Below are 21,399 nucleotides of genomic sequence, written 5' to 3'. Positions count from 1 at the left end.
AAAAAGCTATTAGGGAGCAAGGCACTGGCGGGAGTGTGGCCGGCCCTCGCACCAGAGGCAGGGGGAGGGCAGATGCCGAGGCGGTGAGCTCAGCACCGCCCTCCCTGGCGGGGCCCCCGGATGCAAGAAGGACTCGGGGGACCCTCACCCTGCGGGAGAGTGGGGCAGGTCCTCGGGGAAGGGCAGGCAGGCTGCCGGGCCTGGGTCCAGGCACAGATTCTGGGAAGCTTAGCAATCTGAAGACTCTAGGCCTGTGGGGGCCAACCTCTCGGTGGGAGGAAGGAGGGGGGGGAAGGGAGGGTTGTGCCTGGCGCTTGGATGGGGCCCAGGAGGGCACAGACAGGTCCTCGGCTTTCCTCCAGTTTTCTTGGGGTGACAGCCGGCGGGAGGTCTCCTAAAGGGTGTGTGTGTTTGGTGAGGCTGGAAAGGGGGGATTATTAGGAGAGCGGGGGAGAGAGAGAAGGAAGGGAAATGTGGGCCCCACCCATCACGAGGCCAGAAAGAACCGACGGAAAGTTCCCTAGAGCCGCCAGCTTGTAAAAAGCTCCTTTTCTTTCCAAATTATGAACATTTTTTAACAAGAGGGGGGGGAAACCCCCCAGAGCAGTGATCTAGGACTTCATTAGGACCGTGTGTGTCTCTGTGTGTGAGTGTGGCTGGTGACTGAGGGGTGTGCATCTGCTGACATTCAAAAGTGTTCTCCAAAAGCTGGGCCATCCCTCCTTGGACCCCCTACCCCCGCCCTCCTCAGGTCTGCTATTTTCAGGGCTCTAGGCACCACCCTGCTATGCCTAACCCAGGGAGGACACCCCACTGCTGTTACAGAGTGACACAGATGCCAGGACGGGCTGGGGGCACACAGAGCAGGACCAGGCCTAGGACAGGCAGGTCACTTGCTAGGGACCCAGCTCCAACTCTTGGTGGAGTAGGACTCCCTGGGGTACTGGCCTCAGCACTCCCAGGAGTGGGCCATAGGTTTGGGGGCCCCATAGGAGTGCAGGGAAACGTCCCACCTAAGACTCTGGAGACTCCTCTGAGCTCCTCAGCCGCCCACCAAGCCCACTTCCAGCCCCCTAGGAACCCAGAGAGCAGTGCTGAAACAGGGAGCTCGAGTTACATGCTGCCTCTTCCACTCTGCGGTAAGCAGGAGCTCTGTGTTCTGTAGACATTGAATCTGCCTGATAGCCCCAAGGGGTGGTTATTTTCCCCATCTTTTTTTTTTTTTTTTTTTTTTTTTGAGACGGAGTCTCACGCTGTTGCCCAGGCTGGAGTGCAGTGGCGCGATCTCGGCTCACTGCAAGCTCCGCCTCCCGGGTTCCCGCCATTCTCCTGCCTCAGCCTCCTGAGTAGCTGGGACTACAGGCGCCCGCCACCGCGCCCGGCTAATTTTTTGTATTTTTAGTAGAGACGGGGTTTCACTGTGGTCTCGATCTCCTGACCTTGTGATCCGCCCGCCTCGGCCTCCCAAAGTGCTGGGATTACAGGCTTGAGCCACCGCGCCCGGCCTATTTTCCCCATCTTTACAGATGATAACATCTCATCAACAGAGGCTCGGTGAAACCCACCAAGGTCAGCTGGAGCCGGGATGCAATTGAACCTCCACTTGTCCCCCTACCAAAGGCCCAGTGGCCAAGCTCCTGGGAGTCTCTCTTCTCTGTCCAGATCTGTCCACGGTAGAGATGGGAACTGGGGAAGGACCCTGGGCAGGACAGGAGAGGGGACTGCTCTGAGCCACCAGGAGTCAGGCCGGGAAGGAGGCTGGATGGGGGAGGAGCTGACCACGAAGCTGGGATCCGTGCTCAGGAAACACGCAAAGAATGCCGTTGGCAGCAGGCCAGTAGGCCAGGACCACAAAGAGGCCTTTGTTTTAGGAGGTGTCCAGGGAGTGGATGGACAGAACGGTAGAGGTGGGGGCAGCACCCCTTGAGGGTGGGACTGGGGGAGGGCAGTGATCCCTGCACTGTCCTCACACACTACCCCCTCCTGTCTGTTCCCCTACACCTCAACCCCAGCAGTGGCAGGTTCTTCTATCAGGCCCCAGACTCCAGGGGAGGGCGTCCTTGGGGACAGGTTCTCCCACTTCTCTCAGCTCCTGACCTCCATCAGCTGGTGGGGGGATATGTCCCAAATCCACCCTTTTGAACCCCAGAAGTTCCTAGGTGCCCCACTGACATCCTTCTCTGCCTCTACCTCTACATGCTGCTGGGGCCTTTGGGAGTAAGGATGGAGGATGGGCTGGGGGTAGCAAAAATGGGATGGTTAGGGGCCTCTCTGCCTTCCAGGTGGACTGTCTGAGGGCACCAGAGTCACCCTGCTCCCCTAGTTATCCTTGCCTCCAAGTGGAAAGGAGGGAAGGCCTTGGAACATTTCCTCTCCCCTTCCCCCCTCTGCAGTTACAGTTTCCCTGGCCCCTTCTTGGCATCTGGAAAAGTTTGGGAAACTTAAAAAAAATTTTTTTGGAGAGTTTGTCTATTGCTCCCCAGCCCTGTGAGGGAGCTACAGCCAAGAGGAAGAAGGAAAAGGGGTGGGTTGGGGTGATTAAGGGACAGAGAGTAAAGTCAAAGAGAAGCAGAGCACTCAGAAAGAGGGCAGCACCCAAGGGTGCTCCCTCAGCCAGCCTGACTGCCATCTAGGTTTCCTGGACCTACAAGAAAGACCCCCATAAAACACTGTCTAAACCCACTCAGCACACCAGACCTTGCTGAGCCCTACCCTGCATTCTGCTTAGCACCTTCTCTGGGCCATCTCCTGCCAGACATGTGTGCAGTCTGCAGGAGGGGCAGCCTGTGGCTGTGGGGCCCCACGGAAGGAAGGGACATCTTAAGGCTGGATGGTCAGAAGCAGTACCAGCAGCTTCAAGTGGGGATGGAGGAGAAGGCAGGTTTCTGTCTGGATTTCCACCTCCCTGTGAGCAGGACGAAGGGAACATGGGAATACACAGACTCCTGGGGACTGGGGCTGCAGTGCCAGGCAGAACAGGAACTGTGATTAATGTCCCTGTCCCCATGATGCTCGCTCCTCTGGTCTGTGTGTGTGGATGGGTGCAGAGGGTGCCAACCTCATGGCCCTGGAGCCGTCCCAAGAAGCACAGAAGTGCAGCCTCAACTGGGTCGAGATGAGCACAGTATATGCAATCGGCAGGATTAAGGCCAGGCTATGAACAACTCTAGGTTCATCCCAAGAAAGGGCGCATGTCTGACATGCGACTGTTTCTCTGAGAGAATCTGGATTGTCTTATCTAAGCCAGCAGTGTGCCCCCTTCACCCTGACATGGCTCTCAGCAGAGCCAGAGCCAACAACGCAGGAAGCTCACTGGCATGACCCCCAGTGACTCACGGTGGCCCCGCCTGGCAGCTCCTGCATCGTCACCAGGACATCTTCAGGTGACCCACCTGTGTTCTGAGAACAGGGGGATCACTCAGGTGGTTTGTGCCATCCAGGTGGGCTTCCATCTGGGCTCTACCCCCAGCCTAGAGGGCCAGGAGTGTGCCCCTGCCTCCTAAGGATGGCTCCATCCCTGGAGACAAAGGAGCAGCTGGCAGAGGCTGGGGGACAGCCTGGAGGACCAACAGCAGCTGGGTACTAGGTGGAAATGCAGATTCACGAGTCTGCCCAGACCTACCCACTTGGACAAGCCCCAGGACCTGCGTTTTAACAAAGTCCCCAGAGGTGCAAGGGCAGGCAGCTGCATATCAACCCGGGCACCACCTGGATGCCTGCGGGCGTTTGGTCTCAAATCTTGCAAGCAGAGTGGACAGCAAAGGAAAAAAAGACAGAAGGGAAGTGGTGGCACAGAGGAGTGGGTAATCGGCAGGAGGGAGGTCTGCAAAGGAAGTGGAGAAACCAGGAGAGCAAGAAGTCGGAGCAGAGAAGGCGGGCGCTGTGAAGAGGAGGCGGTGCCTAAGAAGTGCCTTCCCGCCGCCGCCCGGCTGCTCCCGGGAGCCGCCCCGCCCCCTCCAGGCACCTGCTAAGGCGGCAGCGGCGGGTTGTGTTTCTTTAACCCCTGGGGCCTGTTGACACAGATTAGTATCGCTGGTCAGGGGTCAATAGGGAAGGCTCTTGAGGTCAAGACCTGAACAACTGGAGTTGTAATGAGCCACGTGGGGAAGAGGCCCAGGGAGAGGAGAGGGCCAAGGAGGGAGGAGGAGGAGGGCTGGGCTTCTACGAGGAAGGGCCTCCGGAGTTCACTTGCTTGAGAGGCTGTCTCCTCCCCGAACCTGCCTGACTTGAGGCTTGGAAAAAAATCTGGCTCACTGGCCTGGGTGCGGAGGAGATGTCACTGGCTGACTAGAGCTGGAATCCCAGCTAGAGAAGGACAGGGGAGAACCAGAGGGAAGAAAAGGAGCAAAGAGCCGCTTTGCAGGACGGCTGACTTGTGCAATGCTATCAGGTCAGAGAGCATTCCCCTCCTCTTCCCTCCCATTCCTAGTACCCTGAGTGAGCCCTGGATAGTGGCCAGACACACCCCTCTTCCTCCTTGAGTCTTTGGCAGCACCGTGATGTGCCCACCTGAGGCGTCCGCCTACCCTGGGCCACCTGGCAAAGCCAGAGCTGAGTGACTCATTTAGCGCCCTCTGGCCCTGAGTGGGGCTGGTATAGGGGCCAGACAGCATCCCAAACACCTGGAGGGACAGCCTTAGCCACACTTTCAGTGATGAGATCTGCAACACAGCACCCAAGCCGTGGGGCAGCTGCTTCGTGGCTCCCCTGCTACTTTCCTCCTGAAGGTATGCACCCTCTTCCCTCCACTGCCAAGTCATTACCAACACCACCAGGGTAGCAACTATGCTTTTCTCCCGGGACCTGGAGGCTGCTTTGGGGCCTGCCTTCTCCCTGCCCAGGGCCATCTCTAAGGGAGCTGGTCTGGATGGTCGGAAGGGACAGGCCGTCTGCCTGCAGACTACTCAGCCACATGCTTAGAGGAGTGAAGGGGAAGAGCCAAAAGACAGGTCACATGTCCCCTGTGACCAGAGCTTCCCCAGCAGTCTGGAACAGTAAGTCACCTGTTTGGGTTAAAGGGGACTGGGTTTCCTCAGAATCACTCTGGAGCTCTCCAAGTCCTGTCTGGGTCACAGAGAAGCAATTGTGAGGCCACTGACACCCAGGGGTCCAGAGAGTAATGGTAGGTACACCTTGATTCTATATTCATTTATATGTCTGCAGGGGCAGACAAATCTGTGTGGGTCACACACAGATCTGTGACATGCACACTTGGAAAAGCACATGCAGTGCCTTAAAGTTAATTCCACATGTGTTTGTTAGGCACCAATTACCTGCTACATGCCAGGTATCACACAGATACAGAGCCAGAGAAGCTGCCTGGGTAAAACCCCCCTGCAGCCAAAAGCTGGTGTGTAATGGACAAAATGGAGGCCCCCTCAGAGGGAGGGGATTGGCCTCAGAGGATGAGAAGTGATGTGGGAGAAGGCTGCACCAAGGAAGTGACAGCCAGGCTGGGGGTAAAAAGAGGCTGTCAAACAAAAGGGGAAGGGGCTATGCCAGATACACATGAGCAGAATTCTGCCCAGAGGCAGGAACAGCACAGCACACTCAGGAGCTATGGAGAGCTCCAAATGCTGGAATACGCAGTATAGGGGAAGTGAAGGGATGTGGTGATGGAAGAGTCAGCAGGGGCCTGACCCAGATAGGCCCTAGGTGTCCACTAAGGGGACAGCACTGCTGGGCAGACAAGATGGACAAGGAAGGCAGTTATGAAACTCTAGGACAGGGCAATTCCTCTCTAAGTATATACCCTAGAGAATCCAAAACATACATCCACATAAATGCTTGTACATGCATGTTTATTGCAACATTACTCACAATCACCACAAAGTGGAAAGAGCCCAAATGTCCATCAATGTATGAATGGATAAACAAAATGTGGCACAGCCATACGATGAAATATTATTTGGCCTTAAAAAAGAAGGAACTGGCTGGGTGCAGTGGCTCATGCCTGTAATCCCAACACTTTGGGAAGCCGAGGTGGGCGGATCATGAGGTCAGGAGTTCAAGACCAGCCTGGCCAATATGGTGAAACCCCACCTCTATTAAAAACACAAAAATTAGCTGGGCATGGTGGCGGGCACCTGTAGTCCCAGCTACTTAGGAGGCTGAGGCAGAAGAATCGCTTGAACCCGGGAGGCAGAGGTTGCAATGAGCAGAGACTGCGCCACTGCACTCCAGCCTGGGCAACAGAATAAGACTCTGTCTCAAAAAAAAAAAGGAACCACTGATACTTGCTGCTACAAAATACATGAACCTTGAAAACATTATGCTCTGTGAAAGCAGCCCGACATGAAGACCACATAGTGTATGATCTCATTTATATGAAACATCCAAAACCAGGCAAATCCATAGAAACAAAGCAGATTAGCGGTTGCCAGGGCCTAGGAGGAATGAGGAATTGGGACTAACTACTAATAGGTATGGGGTTTCTTTTGGGGGCGATGGAATTGTTCTGGAATTAGATGGTGGTGATGGTTATACAACATTGTGAAGGTACTAAATGACACTGAATCCTACGCTTAATTGTTATTTGTTTTTATATTTTTTAGAGGCAAGTCTTACTCTGTTGCCTGCCCAGGCTGGCGTGCAGTAGCGTGATCATCACTTGCAGCAACCTTAAACTCTTGGGTTCAAACAATCCTCCTGCCTCAGCCTCCCAAGTAGCTAGGACTACAAATGCACACCACTACCATACATGGCTAATTTTTGTTTTGTTTTGTTTTTTAGACAGAGTCTTGCTCTGTTGCCCAGGCTGGGGTGCAGTGATGCGATCTCGTCTCACTGCAACCTCTCACTCCTGAGCTCAACTGATTCTCCTGCCTCAGCCTCCCGAGTAGCTGGGATTACAGGCTGCATCACCACACTTGGCTAATTTTTTTTGTATTTTTAGTAAAGACGGGGTTTCACCACGCTGGCCAGGCTGGTCTCGAACTCCTGACTTTAAGTGATCCGCCTGCCTTGGCCTCCCGAAGTGTTGGGATTATAGGCGTGAGCCATTGCTCCTAGCTGCTAATTTTTTTATTTTTTATTTTTTGCAGAGATGAGGTCTCCCTGTGTTGCCCAGGCTGGTCTTGAACTCCTAGCCTCAAGCAGTCCTCCTGCCTCGGCTTCCCAAAACGCTGGGATTACAGGCATGAGCCACCATGCCTGGCCCTGTACACTTTAAAATAGTGAATTTTATTACATGAATTATATCTTAATAAAATACAAATCCAACCTGAAGAGATGGGGAATTAAAAAAAAAAAAAAAAAAACAAGAGAGAGGAGAAGACAGAGTTCAGAAAACACAGTGGTGGTGAAAAGGCAGGGAGGCTTCAGGCCTCTCCCGGGCCTGTGGTTAGTTTGGTTGTGAGGGCTCAAGTGCTTGGCTAGGTGGTGATGCCCACAGCCAAGACAGGGAATGGAGCAGAGAGCAGAGGGCAGCCAGGAGTACAGGGAGGTACCTTGTGGATATGGGGGCAAGCTGTCAACAAGGCGTCTGCCTTGTAGCTGGAAAGAAGAGTTTAGAGTTCACAAGGAGAAATTAGACCCTGAGATAAGCCAAGGTGATCAGCAGTGAGGGGCAGATGTGCAGGGCAGGGACAGGCCCCAGGGCTGCTGCTCACTAGCGGGTGGCCTTAAGCAAGGTTCTTCCATCTGCCAGCTTCTAGGCATAACACAAGGATTATAAAAGTGCTGAGTTCACTGGACTGTTATGGGCTTAAATGAGATAGGGTTCAGAGACACTGACAAGTGGCATTGCTGATTACAGGTGAAAACACAGGTCAAGAAGCAGAGCATGGGCAGACCCCAGGGAAACCAGCTTTTACCTTCATCGAGCAGACGGAACAAGAGGACCTGGGAAGCATGCGTGCAATTAACCGGGCGGGATGCTGCCACCATGGGACAAAGAGAGAGGCCTTCTTCCCCAAGTCCACAGACCAGCCATATCACAGGCAACTGCAGATGGAAAGCCAGGAGAGAGCGAGCAGGGGACATGGCAAGTCCTCAGGTTCTTGACCCAAGGTACGTGGCGATGTCCGGGAAGTAAGGGTCTCCTCCCAATGGCCTCCACATCCTATGCTTCCACACTCCTCACCCTGAGCAATAACCCTGCCCACAGTTCTGGGGCCTAGAGCTCAACACATGGCACCACTCAATGGTTTCTGGCACTGAAGAGGAATTTATTTCCTGGACAAAGCAGCCAAAATCATTCTGCACCTTTGTTCGCAAGCATGGTGTAGTGAGAGCCGACATTTTCTAATGGGGCCAGGGAAGAGCAACTCAAAATGGATTCAGGGAGGGTGTCAGCTGAGGAGCAGCTCAAAAGCAGAGCATTCTGTGGTCTGGAAAGCTGATGGCGGGAAAACAGATGTGGCCACGTTTTTGAAATCAAATTGACCAATGTTTTTAATGAGTCTGCTGTAAATCAAATCATAGGATAGGTAAGCCACCTGAAGCTTAATAAAGGCGCCCATCTAAAGCAACAAGGCATCCTACTTTTAAAAAGAAAGAAAGAAAGAAAGAAAGAAAAAAGAATCAGGAAGAGGTCTTGCAGAGGAACCTGTCTCCAGGGAGAAATGGGTTTCCCATTCATGGTGGAAGATTGATATTGATCCCGAGAATCCAAGGCTCATCGTTGATGCTGGGCAGGACAAACAGTCTCCGTTATGACCTACACTCAGAGCCTTAAGAGCCCTGGATAACTAGACTTCAAGGTCAAGTTCCAGATCTGGCAGCCTTAGTGGGGAGTACAGCCCCATCATCCCATTCCAGCCCTCTGTGAATAGCCAACCCAGAGCCACCTCGGATGGCAGTAGCTTCACTTCTGATGTTCTTCTTGACTCTTCAAGAGTCTGGAACTCTGACCCTCTCCTGATCAGGATGTGTGATTTAGGCCAAGAAGGAAGAGAGCCATCCCAATGCCCCCAAACACCATCCCTCTTCTCTCTCCTCCCTTCTTCTTCCCTTCTCTTTCTCTCTGCTCTCGACATTCACATGCTTGGAGACATGCTCAGATACAAAAAGACGCTGTCATACACAGGGATCCATGTAGAATCACTGCCTCACAGCCTATTTACAGACATTTTACCAAACAAAACATCAACTCCCAATGTTTGACAGAAAGCCCCTCCCCTCTTGTCAGGAGCAATCCCTCCTAAAGGGGGTCCCCAGCAATGAACAGCAAAAGCCCCAGGAACGGGAAAGGGAAGAAAAAGAGCATATGCAAGGAAAAAGAAGGTAAAATTATAAGGTTGGAGCTGTCAAGGCAAAAAAAAGGGGGGGGAAAGGCAACGCGATTCCACTATTAGGGACTCGGTGTGAAACGCAGAATTCACAACAGCTGAGAATCTCCATGCTTTGTCTGCAGAAAACACAAGACATAGTGGCCTGAGGGCTGGGAGGGCATCAGAAGACGCCCTGCCCACAGCAAGCAGGCAGCACACATACCCTTAAACGCAGGGCTGCGTTCCCACACCCATCTCACCCAGCCCCACAGACTACCCTCCACGGTGCCCTCCTAACCCACAGGCCTACCCTCTTTCCCAAGAACTCCTTGGTAGTGGGAGTCAAAGTTGAAAACAAAAGTGGAAAAGGAGGCAGGAGTGCCTGCAGGGATGCCCCTTTGGTCAACAGGAATGAATGGTGGAAGGAGGCTTCCTACACTCCATCCAGAAAACAGCAAATGGGTTTACTTGCCAGGCCTCTGCCCCACCCAGCTCTATTTCTCAGAGCAGGCCAGATGTGTGTTAGGGAAAAGCCAGGGTGGGGCCTGTGTCCTTGCAGGATGGAAGCTGTAGAATGTCAGCCCTTCCCATTTCTGCGTACCCTCCTCTGGACCCCGCCCACTTGGAGGGGCCCACGGGGCTCAAGCTGGGGAAGAACATTCAAGCCCCTCACTCCCAGGTGCCTCAGTCAGCAACAAGGACATCGAGAGGCGGGCAAGAGCAAATTCTCCAATCCTGGGTCCTGGAGGAGGAAGAAGCCTACCAGAAAAGGGAGGGGGAACGGACAGGCGCAACCACAGCCTGTGGTCCCCTGATGCCCGCCATGGGGTCAACACAGTGCAGCTGTCAACCCAGTGTGCCTGCTGCCCCTCTCTCCTACCTCCCTGGCAACAGACTGCTGAGCACCGTGGGCCAAGGTCGCCAGACTCAGCACCAGGGAGTTCTTAGAGCCCTCCTTGGGCCTGACTTGCCCTGCTCCCATTCCTTTCCTTGGCTAGTCAGGGTTTCTCAACCTCATTACCCCTCATGCTGGGGCTAGATACTGTCTTCTGTGGGGGGTCATCTTGTGCAGTATAGGACAGCTAGCAGCATCCCAGCCTTGACCCACGAGATGCCAGTAGCAACCCCATCCCAAGTAGTGACAACCACAACTGTTTTCAGTCACTACCAAATATACCCTGGGGGCAGAACCACCCTCACTGAGAACCCCCGTGCTATCAGGAGCACACGCATCACACACAGCTCTGGGGCCCGTGCTAGGCACAGACCAGGATACCTCTGTTTGTCCACCTAAATCCATGGTGGCTGTGGAGCTCCCTCAGAAGAGAGCCACTGTCTCACCCTGACAAGTGCCACCAGGTCTCTTCCATTCCATGCAGGTGAAGGCCTGTCCAAAAGTAAAGCAGCCTTCAGCATGGAGCCCATGTGGTCAGGGTACTGAGCCCTGTGCTGCTCCCAGGTATCTGAGCTGCCAGGGGGCCACCGCTGTTCTCACCATCCTCAGTCCTGCAGTCATCCCGTGTCATCCCACAGCCTGCAGTGGGACATTAGCCCACTCCTCACCCCCGGGACCTGACCTGCCTCTTGTCCCAGATCTCCTTAGCCCCCAGGAAGGGTTGTTGTCCTTGTGCCATATCCAAACAGAGGGCTTTTAATAGCAGCTTCCAGTGGGGCTGGGTTCCCCCCACCCCTTGCCTCTCACTCAGCTCAGTCATGACGATGGAGATGCAGTGCCCTGTAATTACGGCAATTGTAATCTCTTTTACTAACAGGTAGATTAATAGCGAGGCAGGTTCACAAAGAACCCCAGAAAGGAACTGCTCAGCTGCTGAGCGAACGGGAAAGGCCTGACACTTCTCGGCAAGCACGCACGCCCTCTGACTCAGAAGCTACAGGCCACGGGGGGCAGGTCAGAGTTGGGCCCAGGGGGTACATACCTGCTGTGCCCCCTACTCACTGCACTCCTACTACAGGTCATAGGAGCAACAAGAACTTGAACCTCATGACTGAGAAGTTTCCTCTTACGTTCTTGGGGTATGAATTAAGCTGACATTTATACACACACACCCCAACCCATACTTGTACACAGACACCCACCTCCTGACACTCAGACACCCACACAGACACCCTCAGGTTAGCACATCCTGAACACTCTGCAGAGGAAAGAACAGAGCAAACCTCATGAACATATGCATCCCACCCACGACTACATGGCCACAAGCCCTCTAGACACTGGATGGCCCACACTGCCATGCCACAGCCCCAGCTGAAGGAAGAAAGCAGGGAGACAATGTTGTCGCCTCCCTCTGTCCTACACAACTACCCACCTCCACTGCTGCAATTCAAAAGCCTCTTGTTGGGGCCTCAGGAGTCTTGAGGCAGCTCCCACCACCCAGGGCCTAAGGACAGTCAGGTTCTGGGTAAGATGGAGTATCACAGAAAAAGGGTGAGGGACAAGGGTCAACAGAGGCTGCAGACACTTAAGCTTCCATGGGCAGAATAGGATATAGAAAATGATATAAGGCCCGATTTTCTCGTTTCTCTTTTTTTTTTTTTAAATTTTATTTTATAGAGATGGGGGTCTTGCTATGTGGCCCAGGCTCGAACTCCTGGGCTCAAATGATCCTCCCACCTCAGCCTCCCAAAGTGCTAGAATTACAGGTATGACCCACCACACCTGGCCCTACGGCCCAGTTTTCGAGGCAAATAAGCATGCATATTCAGGCACATAGAAAGAGTGCCATGGCAGTGGGGACCAAGCCTGATGAGAGCATGCTCACTTACACACAGGGACTTAGGGCAGGGCACAAGGGGGCTGTGTGTCCCTGCCTGCATGGCCCTGGGGGACACTGTCTGGGATGCAAGGGTGAGAGAGGGGGTATCCACCGGTGATGTCAAAGTCTACAGCCCACAGCAACAGCTCACCCTCCCCTAGTCCCCCTTCAAGTCCTGGGAGGACCTGTGTGACATTGGCAGCCCTAGGGGCCTGGTGGCAGACTGCGTGGCTGGCCTCAGGTGTCAGCAGCAGCTGCTTCCTCAGGAGCTGTCTGGCATGTGCTGGTGGCCAGCATGGGCTTGCACCTCAGAAGTAGACCTGGGGGCTGCTGCCATTAAGATACCATGGCCAGCACCTGCTCACCACCAGACAGCCTCAAGAGCCACTTCTGCAGTCCCAGGGCCAGGAGCTGACGGGAAACTGCCATGCCACAGGGACCCCCAAGGGTCCCTCCCCTTCTAGCAGTGCTAACAGGAAGTGGCTGCAGAGGCCTGGAAGGGGGCACCTCAGATTCATAAAAACATAGATTTGAAGGTGTGAGAACGTGGGCTGATGTCCATGACTAGTTTTACAGTGGGTAACACCATGTGTCCATCAAGGAATGTGTGAGCTGATGCAGAGAATAAATATGGGAACGGGACATACACCTATGACAGGGATGGGAGACTTCACTCATAAAAGTGCATCCTGACATGCCATGTACGTGAAATGTACACGATATGTACAATGACGGCAACATCTTTCTGAGGCTCTGGGGAATAGGAACAGGGTACAGGGACAGAGTGAGATGGATCCTTGTGTGCTGCCTGAGGGTGTCAAGTTTCCATATGGCAATTTAACAGGATAGACGAAGAGCCTTCAAGAGAGTCTATACCTTTTGCCTAGTAATTCAACCGCTAGGAAGCATTATCTGAAGGTAACAAATAGAGCTAAAAAGCTTGGTGCAATAGGATGTCCATCCTAGCAGAATTTACAATGGGGATGAATGCAACACAACTCAAAGGCCTCAGTGGGGGTGGGGTGGGGTTTACATCAACTCTGGCATGATGAAATCTCATGAAGCTGTTTAAAAGCATGTTTTTCTTTTTCAGGCCAGGCATGGTGGCTCACACCTGTAATATCAGCACTTTGGAAGGCTGAGGCGGAAAGATCACTTGAGGCCAGGAGTTCGAGACCAGCCTGGCCAACATGGCAAAACCCCGTCTCTACTAAAACTACAAAAAAATTAGCCAGGCTTGGTGGCACACACCTGTAAACCCAGCGTCTCCTGAAGCTGAGGCATGAGAATTGCTTGAACCCTGGAGACAGAAGTTGCAGTGAGCTGAGATCGTGCCACTGCACTCCAGCCTGGATGACAGAGCAACTGTCTCCAAAAAAAAAAAAAAAAAAACAGCATGTAAAAGCATTTTTTGATTTTTCAGTAAGCACCTATTACATTTATAATAAGAGATAATTTCTCATTTTCAAAAGGAATAGGGGACAGAAGTCATTAGAAATGTTGACAATTTAGGGGTAATGCAGCTAATAAGAAAAGATGCTAAGGCTGGGCGCAGTGGCTCACGCCTGTAATCCCAGCACTTTGGGAGGCTGAGGCAGCCAGATCACAAGGTCAGGGGATCAAGACCGTCCTGGCTAACACAGTAAAACCTTGTCTCTACTAAAAATACAAAAAAAAAAAAAAAAAAAAAAATTAGCCGGGCGTGGCAGTGGGCACCTGTAGTCCCAGCTACTTGGGAGGCTGAGGCAGAAGAATGGCATGAACCCAGGAGGCGGAGCTTGCAGTAAGCCGAGATCCCCCCACTGTACTCCAGCCTGGGCGACAGAGCGAGACTCCATCTCAAAAAACAAACAAACAAACAAACAAAACAAAAAGAAAAGATGATAAACCACTAAAACTTAGGTTTTGAAAAATAGTGACGTGGTAGAATACACAATGGTACTGATTTTTTTTTTTTTTTTTTTTTTTTGAGACGGAGTCTGGCTCTGTCACCCAGGCTGCAGTGCAGAGGCACAATCTCGACTCACTGCAACCTCTGCCTCCTGGGTTCAAGCGATTCTCCTGCTTCAGCCTCCTGAGTAGCTGGGATTACAGGCGTGTGCCTCCACGCCCAGCTAATTTTGTATTTTTAGTAGAGACGGGGTTTCACAATGTTGGTCAGGCTGGTCTTGAACTCCTGACCTCGTGATCTGCTTGCCTCAGCCTCCCAAAGTGCTGGAATTACAGGTGTGAGCCACTGCGCCCTGCAGTATTAAATTTTAAAAGCAGCATCCCTAAGTGTCTATACCATAAATTCCAGTAAAAATAAAATATGTGCATGAATAAGTAAGGGAAAATGCAACAAAAGTTAATGGTAGTTATTTCAGTGGCAGAATTGTAATAATTTTTATTTCCACCCCCTGACTTCATGCTAATTTTGTATTTTTATTATGAATGTGCAGTAGTCTTATAATCAGAAAAATAACCTTTTTAAAACAGTGGACAGATGAGGGACTGTATGTACCAGGCACACTCTCCAAATCATAGAACAACATAAGCTGATCGTGAAACTAAGCCCCTGTGCGTCCAGAGTTTGTGAGAGGCGGGCTTGGCCTCCTGAACTTTCATGCTCAAGTGGACTCCAGCCCAAAGAGTGGTGACAAGGAGGGAGATGTCCTCATGTTACTGTCATGCTGTGGCATGTGACACTACCAAGACTGGGTACCTGGTGGGCCTCTAGCTACCCCTCCACTGAACGAGGACTTCAGAGGGGAAAACCGGTCTCAGAGAAAGTCAAGAACTGGCACATGGAGCCAGAGGAAAGAGGTTTGGGACCAGGTGAGAGGGGAGGAAGGAGCTATCTAGAGAGTCTTAAGGTGGAAAGGGGAGAGCTGGGAATTCACTCAAAAACTACTGGAAACAGTTCTAAGATCTGAGGTAAGCAAAGGTACAGCAGCGGCAGCAGAAGCAACTTTAAGAGCTGCTTCGAGAAGTGGCTGTGTGTGTGCGCGAGTGTGTGAGAGACAAACCTCCCTCCCTATTCACATTCCTTTAATAATTCATTGTTAATAACCAAACCCAGCCACCAGAGCCGCAAGCACATGTACCAGCTGGGGGACGGCAGTCAGCTCTGACCCGAGAGGCCCAGACTGGAGGGGTCTCCGGGAGAGGGAGGGCAGGAAGAGCTGCCATGAGTCTGTCCACACAAGGAGCCTGGAGGCCAGGGCTCCTGAGGAGAGGGAGGGAGGCGAGGAAGAGCCTTAGAGCAAAAGGCAAGCAATCCCAGTGGGCCCAGGACTGATCCCTGCCAACCCCTGCTGCAGGGCATCCACCAGGCTAGCGTGGCAGGGAAGATCTGGCACAGGAAGAGACCCTGTCACGAGTGAGTTTGGCTGCTCCGCAGACCGAGTCTGGAGAGGACATGCTTTGTGGCCAAAAGGGAGGATGTCCCCAAAGATGACTGTCCAGCAGGGACAGTCAAGGAGACCAAGGAAAGGCCTATGAGAGGGTGGGGTGGGCTGAGCCCACCTAGCAGTAACCCCTGTAACAAGGAACCCAGCAGGGGCAGGGGTGAAGGAAGGGGCTAAGGGCTGCTCCTTCCCCATTTTCGTGAGAGCTCATTCACATAAAATAGAAATAAATATTTTGAAAAACTGTCTCTTTGAACCCATTAACCCACAGCTTCTCACTTGCCTGCCACACTCCTTCCAGCATTCTGGAAGCTTCCACTGCCCCTCCTCTGTCAGGATTGTCCCCTCATAATGCCCACTCAGAGAGCACACCTGCCACTCTTCCATCTTGGCTCTCTTCCTTCATCAGCCCCCTTTCTGATTTTTATACCACCGTGAGCCTTTACATCATCTCAAGGATGGGCCATGGGCTGCTTCCCATCTGAAGGTAATTCAATATTCAAAATGGGTTTATGGAGCCTATAAAACTATATGCTGGGCAAGAGACAGATGCAAAGGCGGATAAAACACGGTCCCAGCTCCAAGATTCCAGCCTAAGAGAAACTACAAAACTGCATGCTAAGTATCACAGGGGAGCAAAATAAACTGGCCCTCAGCTGAGCCCAGGGCCAACTTGCATAGAAACGGGGCCTCGCCCAGCACATTGCTCCCTTCTGCAGCAGACTCTCCAAGGTCCCTGTTTTCCTGACAAGACACGTAAAGGTAAGACTTGCCACCATGGGGATGCACTGCCTCTCCCAGGGTGCACTGAGGAGGCCAACACATGCCTTCTGCCCCATTCACAGGCAAGGTAGCAGAGCTCAGGCTCCCCAGGGGCATTTCTGCAGCCGGAGCGCTTTGTTGAAGAGGAACACAATTCAAGAGGCCTTGCCAAGCCAGGCTGGCATCTGAGTAATTATATTAATGAATCTCTGAGTTACAAAATCTAATATTAGACAGTGGCTTCAGTACCATCATCCTCAGTTACTGTCCCACGTGGCTGGGAACACTCCTGGGCAGCAGCACGGCTTGAACAGACCCTACACGCACGCGTGTGTGTGTGTGTCTGTGTGTGTATGTGTGTGGTGTTTAATTTAAAAGAAATGCATGGGCCGGGCGCGGTGGCTCACGCCTGTAATCCCAGCACTTTGGGAGGCCGAGGCGGGCGGATCACAAGGTCAGGAGATCGAGACCACGGTGAAACCCCGTCTCTACTAAAAATACAAAAAAAAAAAAAATTAGCCGGGCGCGGTTGTGGGCGCCTGTAGTCCCAGCTACTCGGGAGGCTGAGGCAGGAGAATGGCGTGAACCCGGGAGGTGGAGCTTGCAGTGAGCCGAGATCGCGCCACTGCGCTCCAGCCTGGGCGACAGAGCGAGATTCCGTCTCAAAAAATAAATAAATAAATAAATAAAAATAAAAGAAATGCATGTACTTGAAACTATGCCCAGAGATCTGTGTGCTGGGCCCACTTTGTAAACCACGATACCATAAATAAGTGAGAGAAATCTGGTCATTGTCCTCAGGGCAGGGGCCTCTGTCTTGGCCATATCTTTTGGGCTGGCAATATCCTGAGGATTATTGCTCCATGGAGCAATGGCCTTTGTGTTCGGAGCCAGCACTGTTCCCCACAGAGTCCCCTTTGGCACAGCAGGCAGGACCTTGCATGCAGACCCTTGGGCTCTTCCTCCCCATCCATGCTTATTAGCTGCCTCAATCTCAAGTCCAAACTCAGAAGTTGGGCCTGACACACACAAGGGGCAGCCCACAGCCCAGCTGATCCCCTCTCTCTGGCCAAATCTCTGGTGCAGACCAGACCACTGCGCCACCACCACCATCCTGGCCTTCATCTGTGGGCCCTGTCCGAGGCCAGCAGAAACGATGACCCAGTTGGCCACGCTATGCATGTGGTCAAGGCCAGAGGGCGCCAAGTCAACTGCAGCCAGGTAGTAAACTAAACAGGCAATAAAGGCAGGTGAAAAACAGTATCTGCTATGCTTTCATGATTACATTTCACATATGTCGGGCTAAACGGAAACTTCTATAAATGACATGAGAACACTTAGAACCTAGATTTCTGTAAACTCCATGTGCCAGAATAGGATTTGGCTCTCTTCTGCTTCTGCCTCATTTGTTTCATTTGGGAAGCTTCTTTGGGTGGCAGAGTCCAGCCCTGATCACTGGGTCTGGGAAACTGGCTTTTATGGAAATGAGTTCTTACCCTGGGACTGGTACGCTCAGGAAGCCCCAGGAGCCACAGTGGCCCGTTCAGGTCTATATGGGAAGAGTTGGCCTGAAAGGCAGGGAAAACAGGCAGGTTTTGCCTTTTAGAAACTCTTTGGTAGGCAATAAGGGATAGGTAGTTGATGATTTTTCCATTCTTTATAAAATAACAGATGAAGGATCCACACCAATACCACACTGCCTGGCAGGGCTTGCTCTCAGCACTGTCTCACTTTGAGACGGCGCTGTCTCAAAGGGTCTCTGAACTTTGACACGGGAAAGACCCTCTCAGAAGCCACACGATTTCCTAGAAAAGGTTTCCAGGCCACAGAACCCTAAACGCAACCAATCAAAGCACAGAAAACAAGAGCTGCAAGAAATTCAGGAAGGCAGCCAAGCAGCCCACTCTGCTAGCAGAGGCAAGAGGCGTCCTAAGGAGAGACCACGCACAGCAGGGTCTGCTTATTCTCCCTCTAAGGCTGGGTTTCTCCACCTCCGCACTTGTGACGTTTGGGGGCGAGATGATTCTTTGTTCCTGGGGGACTGTCATATGCACTAGACTCTTCCCACTAGATTCCAATAGCACCCTCCCCCCACAACTGTGACAACCAAAAGTGTTCACAGACATTGCCAAATGTTCCCTGCAGGACAAAATAGCCCTTGGTTGAAAACCACTGTTCTAGGGTGACCAACAATCCTGGTTTGCCGGAGACTGAGGGGTTTCCCAAGGTGAGGGACTGGGAAACTCTGAGCAAACCAGGACGAGCTGGTCATCCAGCCTTCTTCCAATCCCCTCATCTGCCAAAGGCAAATTTCCTCCTCTATGCTCAGGGCTCTGAAGACTAGTTCTTCCCCACCCTATATGAAGCAATCTCCCATGCACCTAAAAAGATTATATCCCACCTCATAGTTTCTTCTGGGGCCAGAATACTATCCTTGTCTCCTCTTTCTTTCCCAGGCGCCATCTCTCAGCGCCATTACTTCCACGAGGCTCTCTGAGATCCGCATCAAATTGCTCACATATTTCTTAGATTACTAAGGCTGAAACTGGCCTAATACGTCTGGTAGGGGAAACGGTCATGCCCTGGGGAGGATGTGACCAGGCACAGAAGTCAGGTCTCCATTAAGCAAGTGGCCCCAGAGCCCTGTAGAGGTCACCTGGGAGAGAGAAGGACAGGGAAGACCCTGTAGCTCCCCTCTTCTCCCTGACACATAGCCAAGCCTGGCAGAATCTGCTACACACAGGAAAGGGGACTTGAGACCCCCTAAAGATGAAAGGAAACGGAGTCTACTGCCTTGCTTCCGGTTGGGTCAAATACCCAAGGGCAGATGGCCTGTCTCACCCATTAAGGACTCTGCCCAGGAGACCTCACCCTGTTCAGCCCCAGGCTTAGCACCCACCCCTGACTCAAGCTTCCTATCTATTTGCCTCCTCCCTTTAAAGGCCTTTCTTCACTTGGTCCCCCGGGAGCATTCCTGTTACTAAGGAAACAATGATGTCATGTGTCCGGGTGGGGCCGCAGGTCCCTCCTACCACCTCCTAACTAGGTACCATGCCCGCTGACGTCACTGCTCAGAAATTTATAGCCCAGCACGGGTATTTATAAGGTGGCTCTGGTGTGACCACATATTTGGTGTGGGGCTGGTGGCTATTTATAGCCAGAGGATATACACTTATTACACCCCCTGTCTGTATTCTGGGCCACCTGTTATATAACTGCCATTATGCAATAACGCCCATTATATAATAATTATGCGCTAATGGGGATATAATCTGCAGGCATAATAAGGACACACTCCCCAAGGGCTGTACCCGGCTGGCCTCCTGCAGGTTGCCTCAGGGGATCTCCTGATCGTTCCACACAGCTCCGCCCAGTCCAGAAGAGTCACCAGGTGTCACCCTACTCTCGGCTGTCTGGAGAGCAGCCTTCTCCAGACTGACAGACCCAGCCGCAAAGCCCTCTCTGGATTCCTTCTCCATCTTGTCTGGTTTCTCATTTCCACAGCCCCACCCCTGGCCTGGAGAGGACGCTCTTCTTCCTCTGCCACTCTTCTCTCTGCTGTATCGTTAAGACCGAAACAAACAATTATGATGAAATAAATCCTGGAAGCATGACTGACACTTCATCCCCCCATTTTAAGAAAGGAAGCCTCCCGGACACCAGGCCAGTTGGCGAAGGGTCTGCTCCACACGAAGGAGTGCCCTTGCCTTCCTAGAAGACTTGGGAAGTTGACTCCAGAGGCCAAGCCAGGTGCAGCCAAGCAGGATACTTCCCAGGGGCCCCTCCCTCCAGCGGCAGCCCCCTCGGCGGGGGTCTCAGGGCAGGCTGAGGCTTAGGCCCTGACTTCTGTGGTCGGAGTTACACCACCAGCAGGAATCCCCCAGAGTGGGATCCTAACCACTCAGACACCAGTACATGCCCTGCTGGTCACTCCTCCCAGGAATGACACACCGAAACTGTCACCTCAGGGAAAAGATGACAGGGACATTGGCTCTGCACTTGGGATGATGCGGGCGAGGGTACAAAAGGCAGCGGGTGGGAAGAGTTAAGACCACAATGGCACTTGATGGAGCCAATTCAATTAGCCCAAATATACCATCTGCTCTTAAAATAGACACCTCTATATTTAAAAGTTACTTGATATATGAATTGATGAAAAAAATTCGAAGAACTGACATGGATCTGTGAAGTGAAGTTGTCTCAGGCACAGGACAGTAGTTTGGGGAATTTGTCTGTCTCTCACATTCTCTATTGTTTAAATTTTTACAAAAAATGTGTTTTACTACTATGATTTAAAAAAAAAAATCAAATCATTTAAAAAGAGTAGTACTAAGACCCAGACAACAGTTCTGGTCTCCGTGTCTCATGCTACAGAAACAAACGTCTGCTGTTCTTTGGGGTCTGCTATGGGCCTCACAGGATCACCAGTTGCTGCACATGCCTGGGTCAGCCCAGTAGCAGATCCCCTGTCCGGTTCCCCAGATCAGCAGCCCCAGCACACAGAGACCACTACGCAAAAAAATCAGAGAGGAATCACTCAGTAGCGGACTTGGAGGCAGGCTTACAGTTCCAGCCAGGGGGAAGTGAAAGGGGAAAGCCCCCAAACTGCTTCAGCCCAGGGCCCTGCTATCCGGAAAAGCGAAAACAACACAGGACACACAGGAGCAGATGACGCTCAGAGGTTCAGTCGACATTCAACACAAGGTAAATGAGGACCTAAACTGGTGGTGAGGCAAGAGGTGAACGCGGGTGGCATTCTGTCTGAATCCCTGTTTCTTCCAGGCCAGAGGTTCTCAGCCGTGCATGATTCTGTTCCAAGGGAATTCTTAGAAATGTCTGGAGATATTTTTGGTTGTCACACCTTGGGTAGGGAGGTGCAACTGATTTCTAGTGGGTCAAGGCCAGAGATTCTGCTAAAACTCTACAATGTCCAGGACAGTCCCCCACGACACAGAATGATCTCACTTGAATGTCAACAGTGCGGCAGTTGGGAAATGCTGCTCAAGGGGAGCTGGTATCAACGGTGAGAGGTAAGCCTCTAATTAGCCATGGACACAGAGGAAAATCTAGAGTGGTAAGCCAGCCTCTCCCTGAACCCAGCCCTAGTCATGCTAGGAGAGTTTTTATATACACAGCCTGAGAGTTTTCCAACTTTAAGAAAAGGGTAAAGGTGAGAGTCAATGTGAAGGAGCAAAAAAGGCAATGAGTAGCAGATTACTGTAAAACTTCCAGCGATCACCTAGTTAATTATGATAATTACAT

At 52.1% G+C, this 21,399-nt stretch overlaps 1 protein-coding gene and 1 long non-coding RNA gene across 36 annotated transcripts in view; one reads left to right on the top strand and one right to left on the bottom strand.

The window, feature by feature from the left end:
* Positions 1 to 21,399, bottom strand: part of NFIX (nuclear factor I X) — a 103,918-nt gene that overhangs the window by 42,519 nt on the left and 40,000 nt on the right. The window lies entirely within an intron of this gene.
* Positions 11,740 to 15,869, top strand: LOC144336737 (uncharacterized). Its single transcript, XR_013409061.1, has 2 exons — positions 11,740 to 13,540; positions 14,236 to 15,869. It is a non-coding gene; the product is annotated as an uncharacterized LOC144336737 (long non-coding RNA).

Source organism: Macaca mulatta, chromosome 19 (genome assembly GCF_049350105.2).
Source record: "Macaca mulatta isolate MMU2019108-1 chromosome 19, T2T-MMU8v2.0, whole genome shotgun sequence".
Classification (NCBI taxonomy): domain Eukaryota; kingdom Metazoa; phylum Chordata; class Mammalia; order Primates; family Cercopithecidae; genus Macaca; species Macaca mulatta.
Note: the sequence above shows the minus strand (reverse complement) of the source record. Positions and strands in the feature narration are given on the sequence as shown.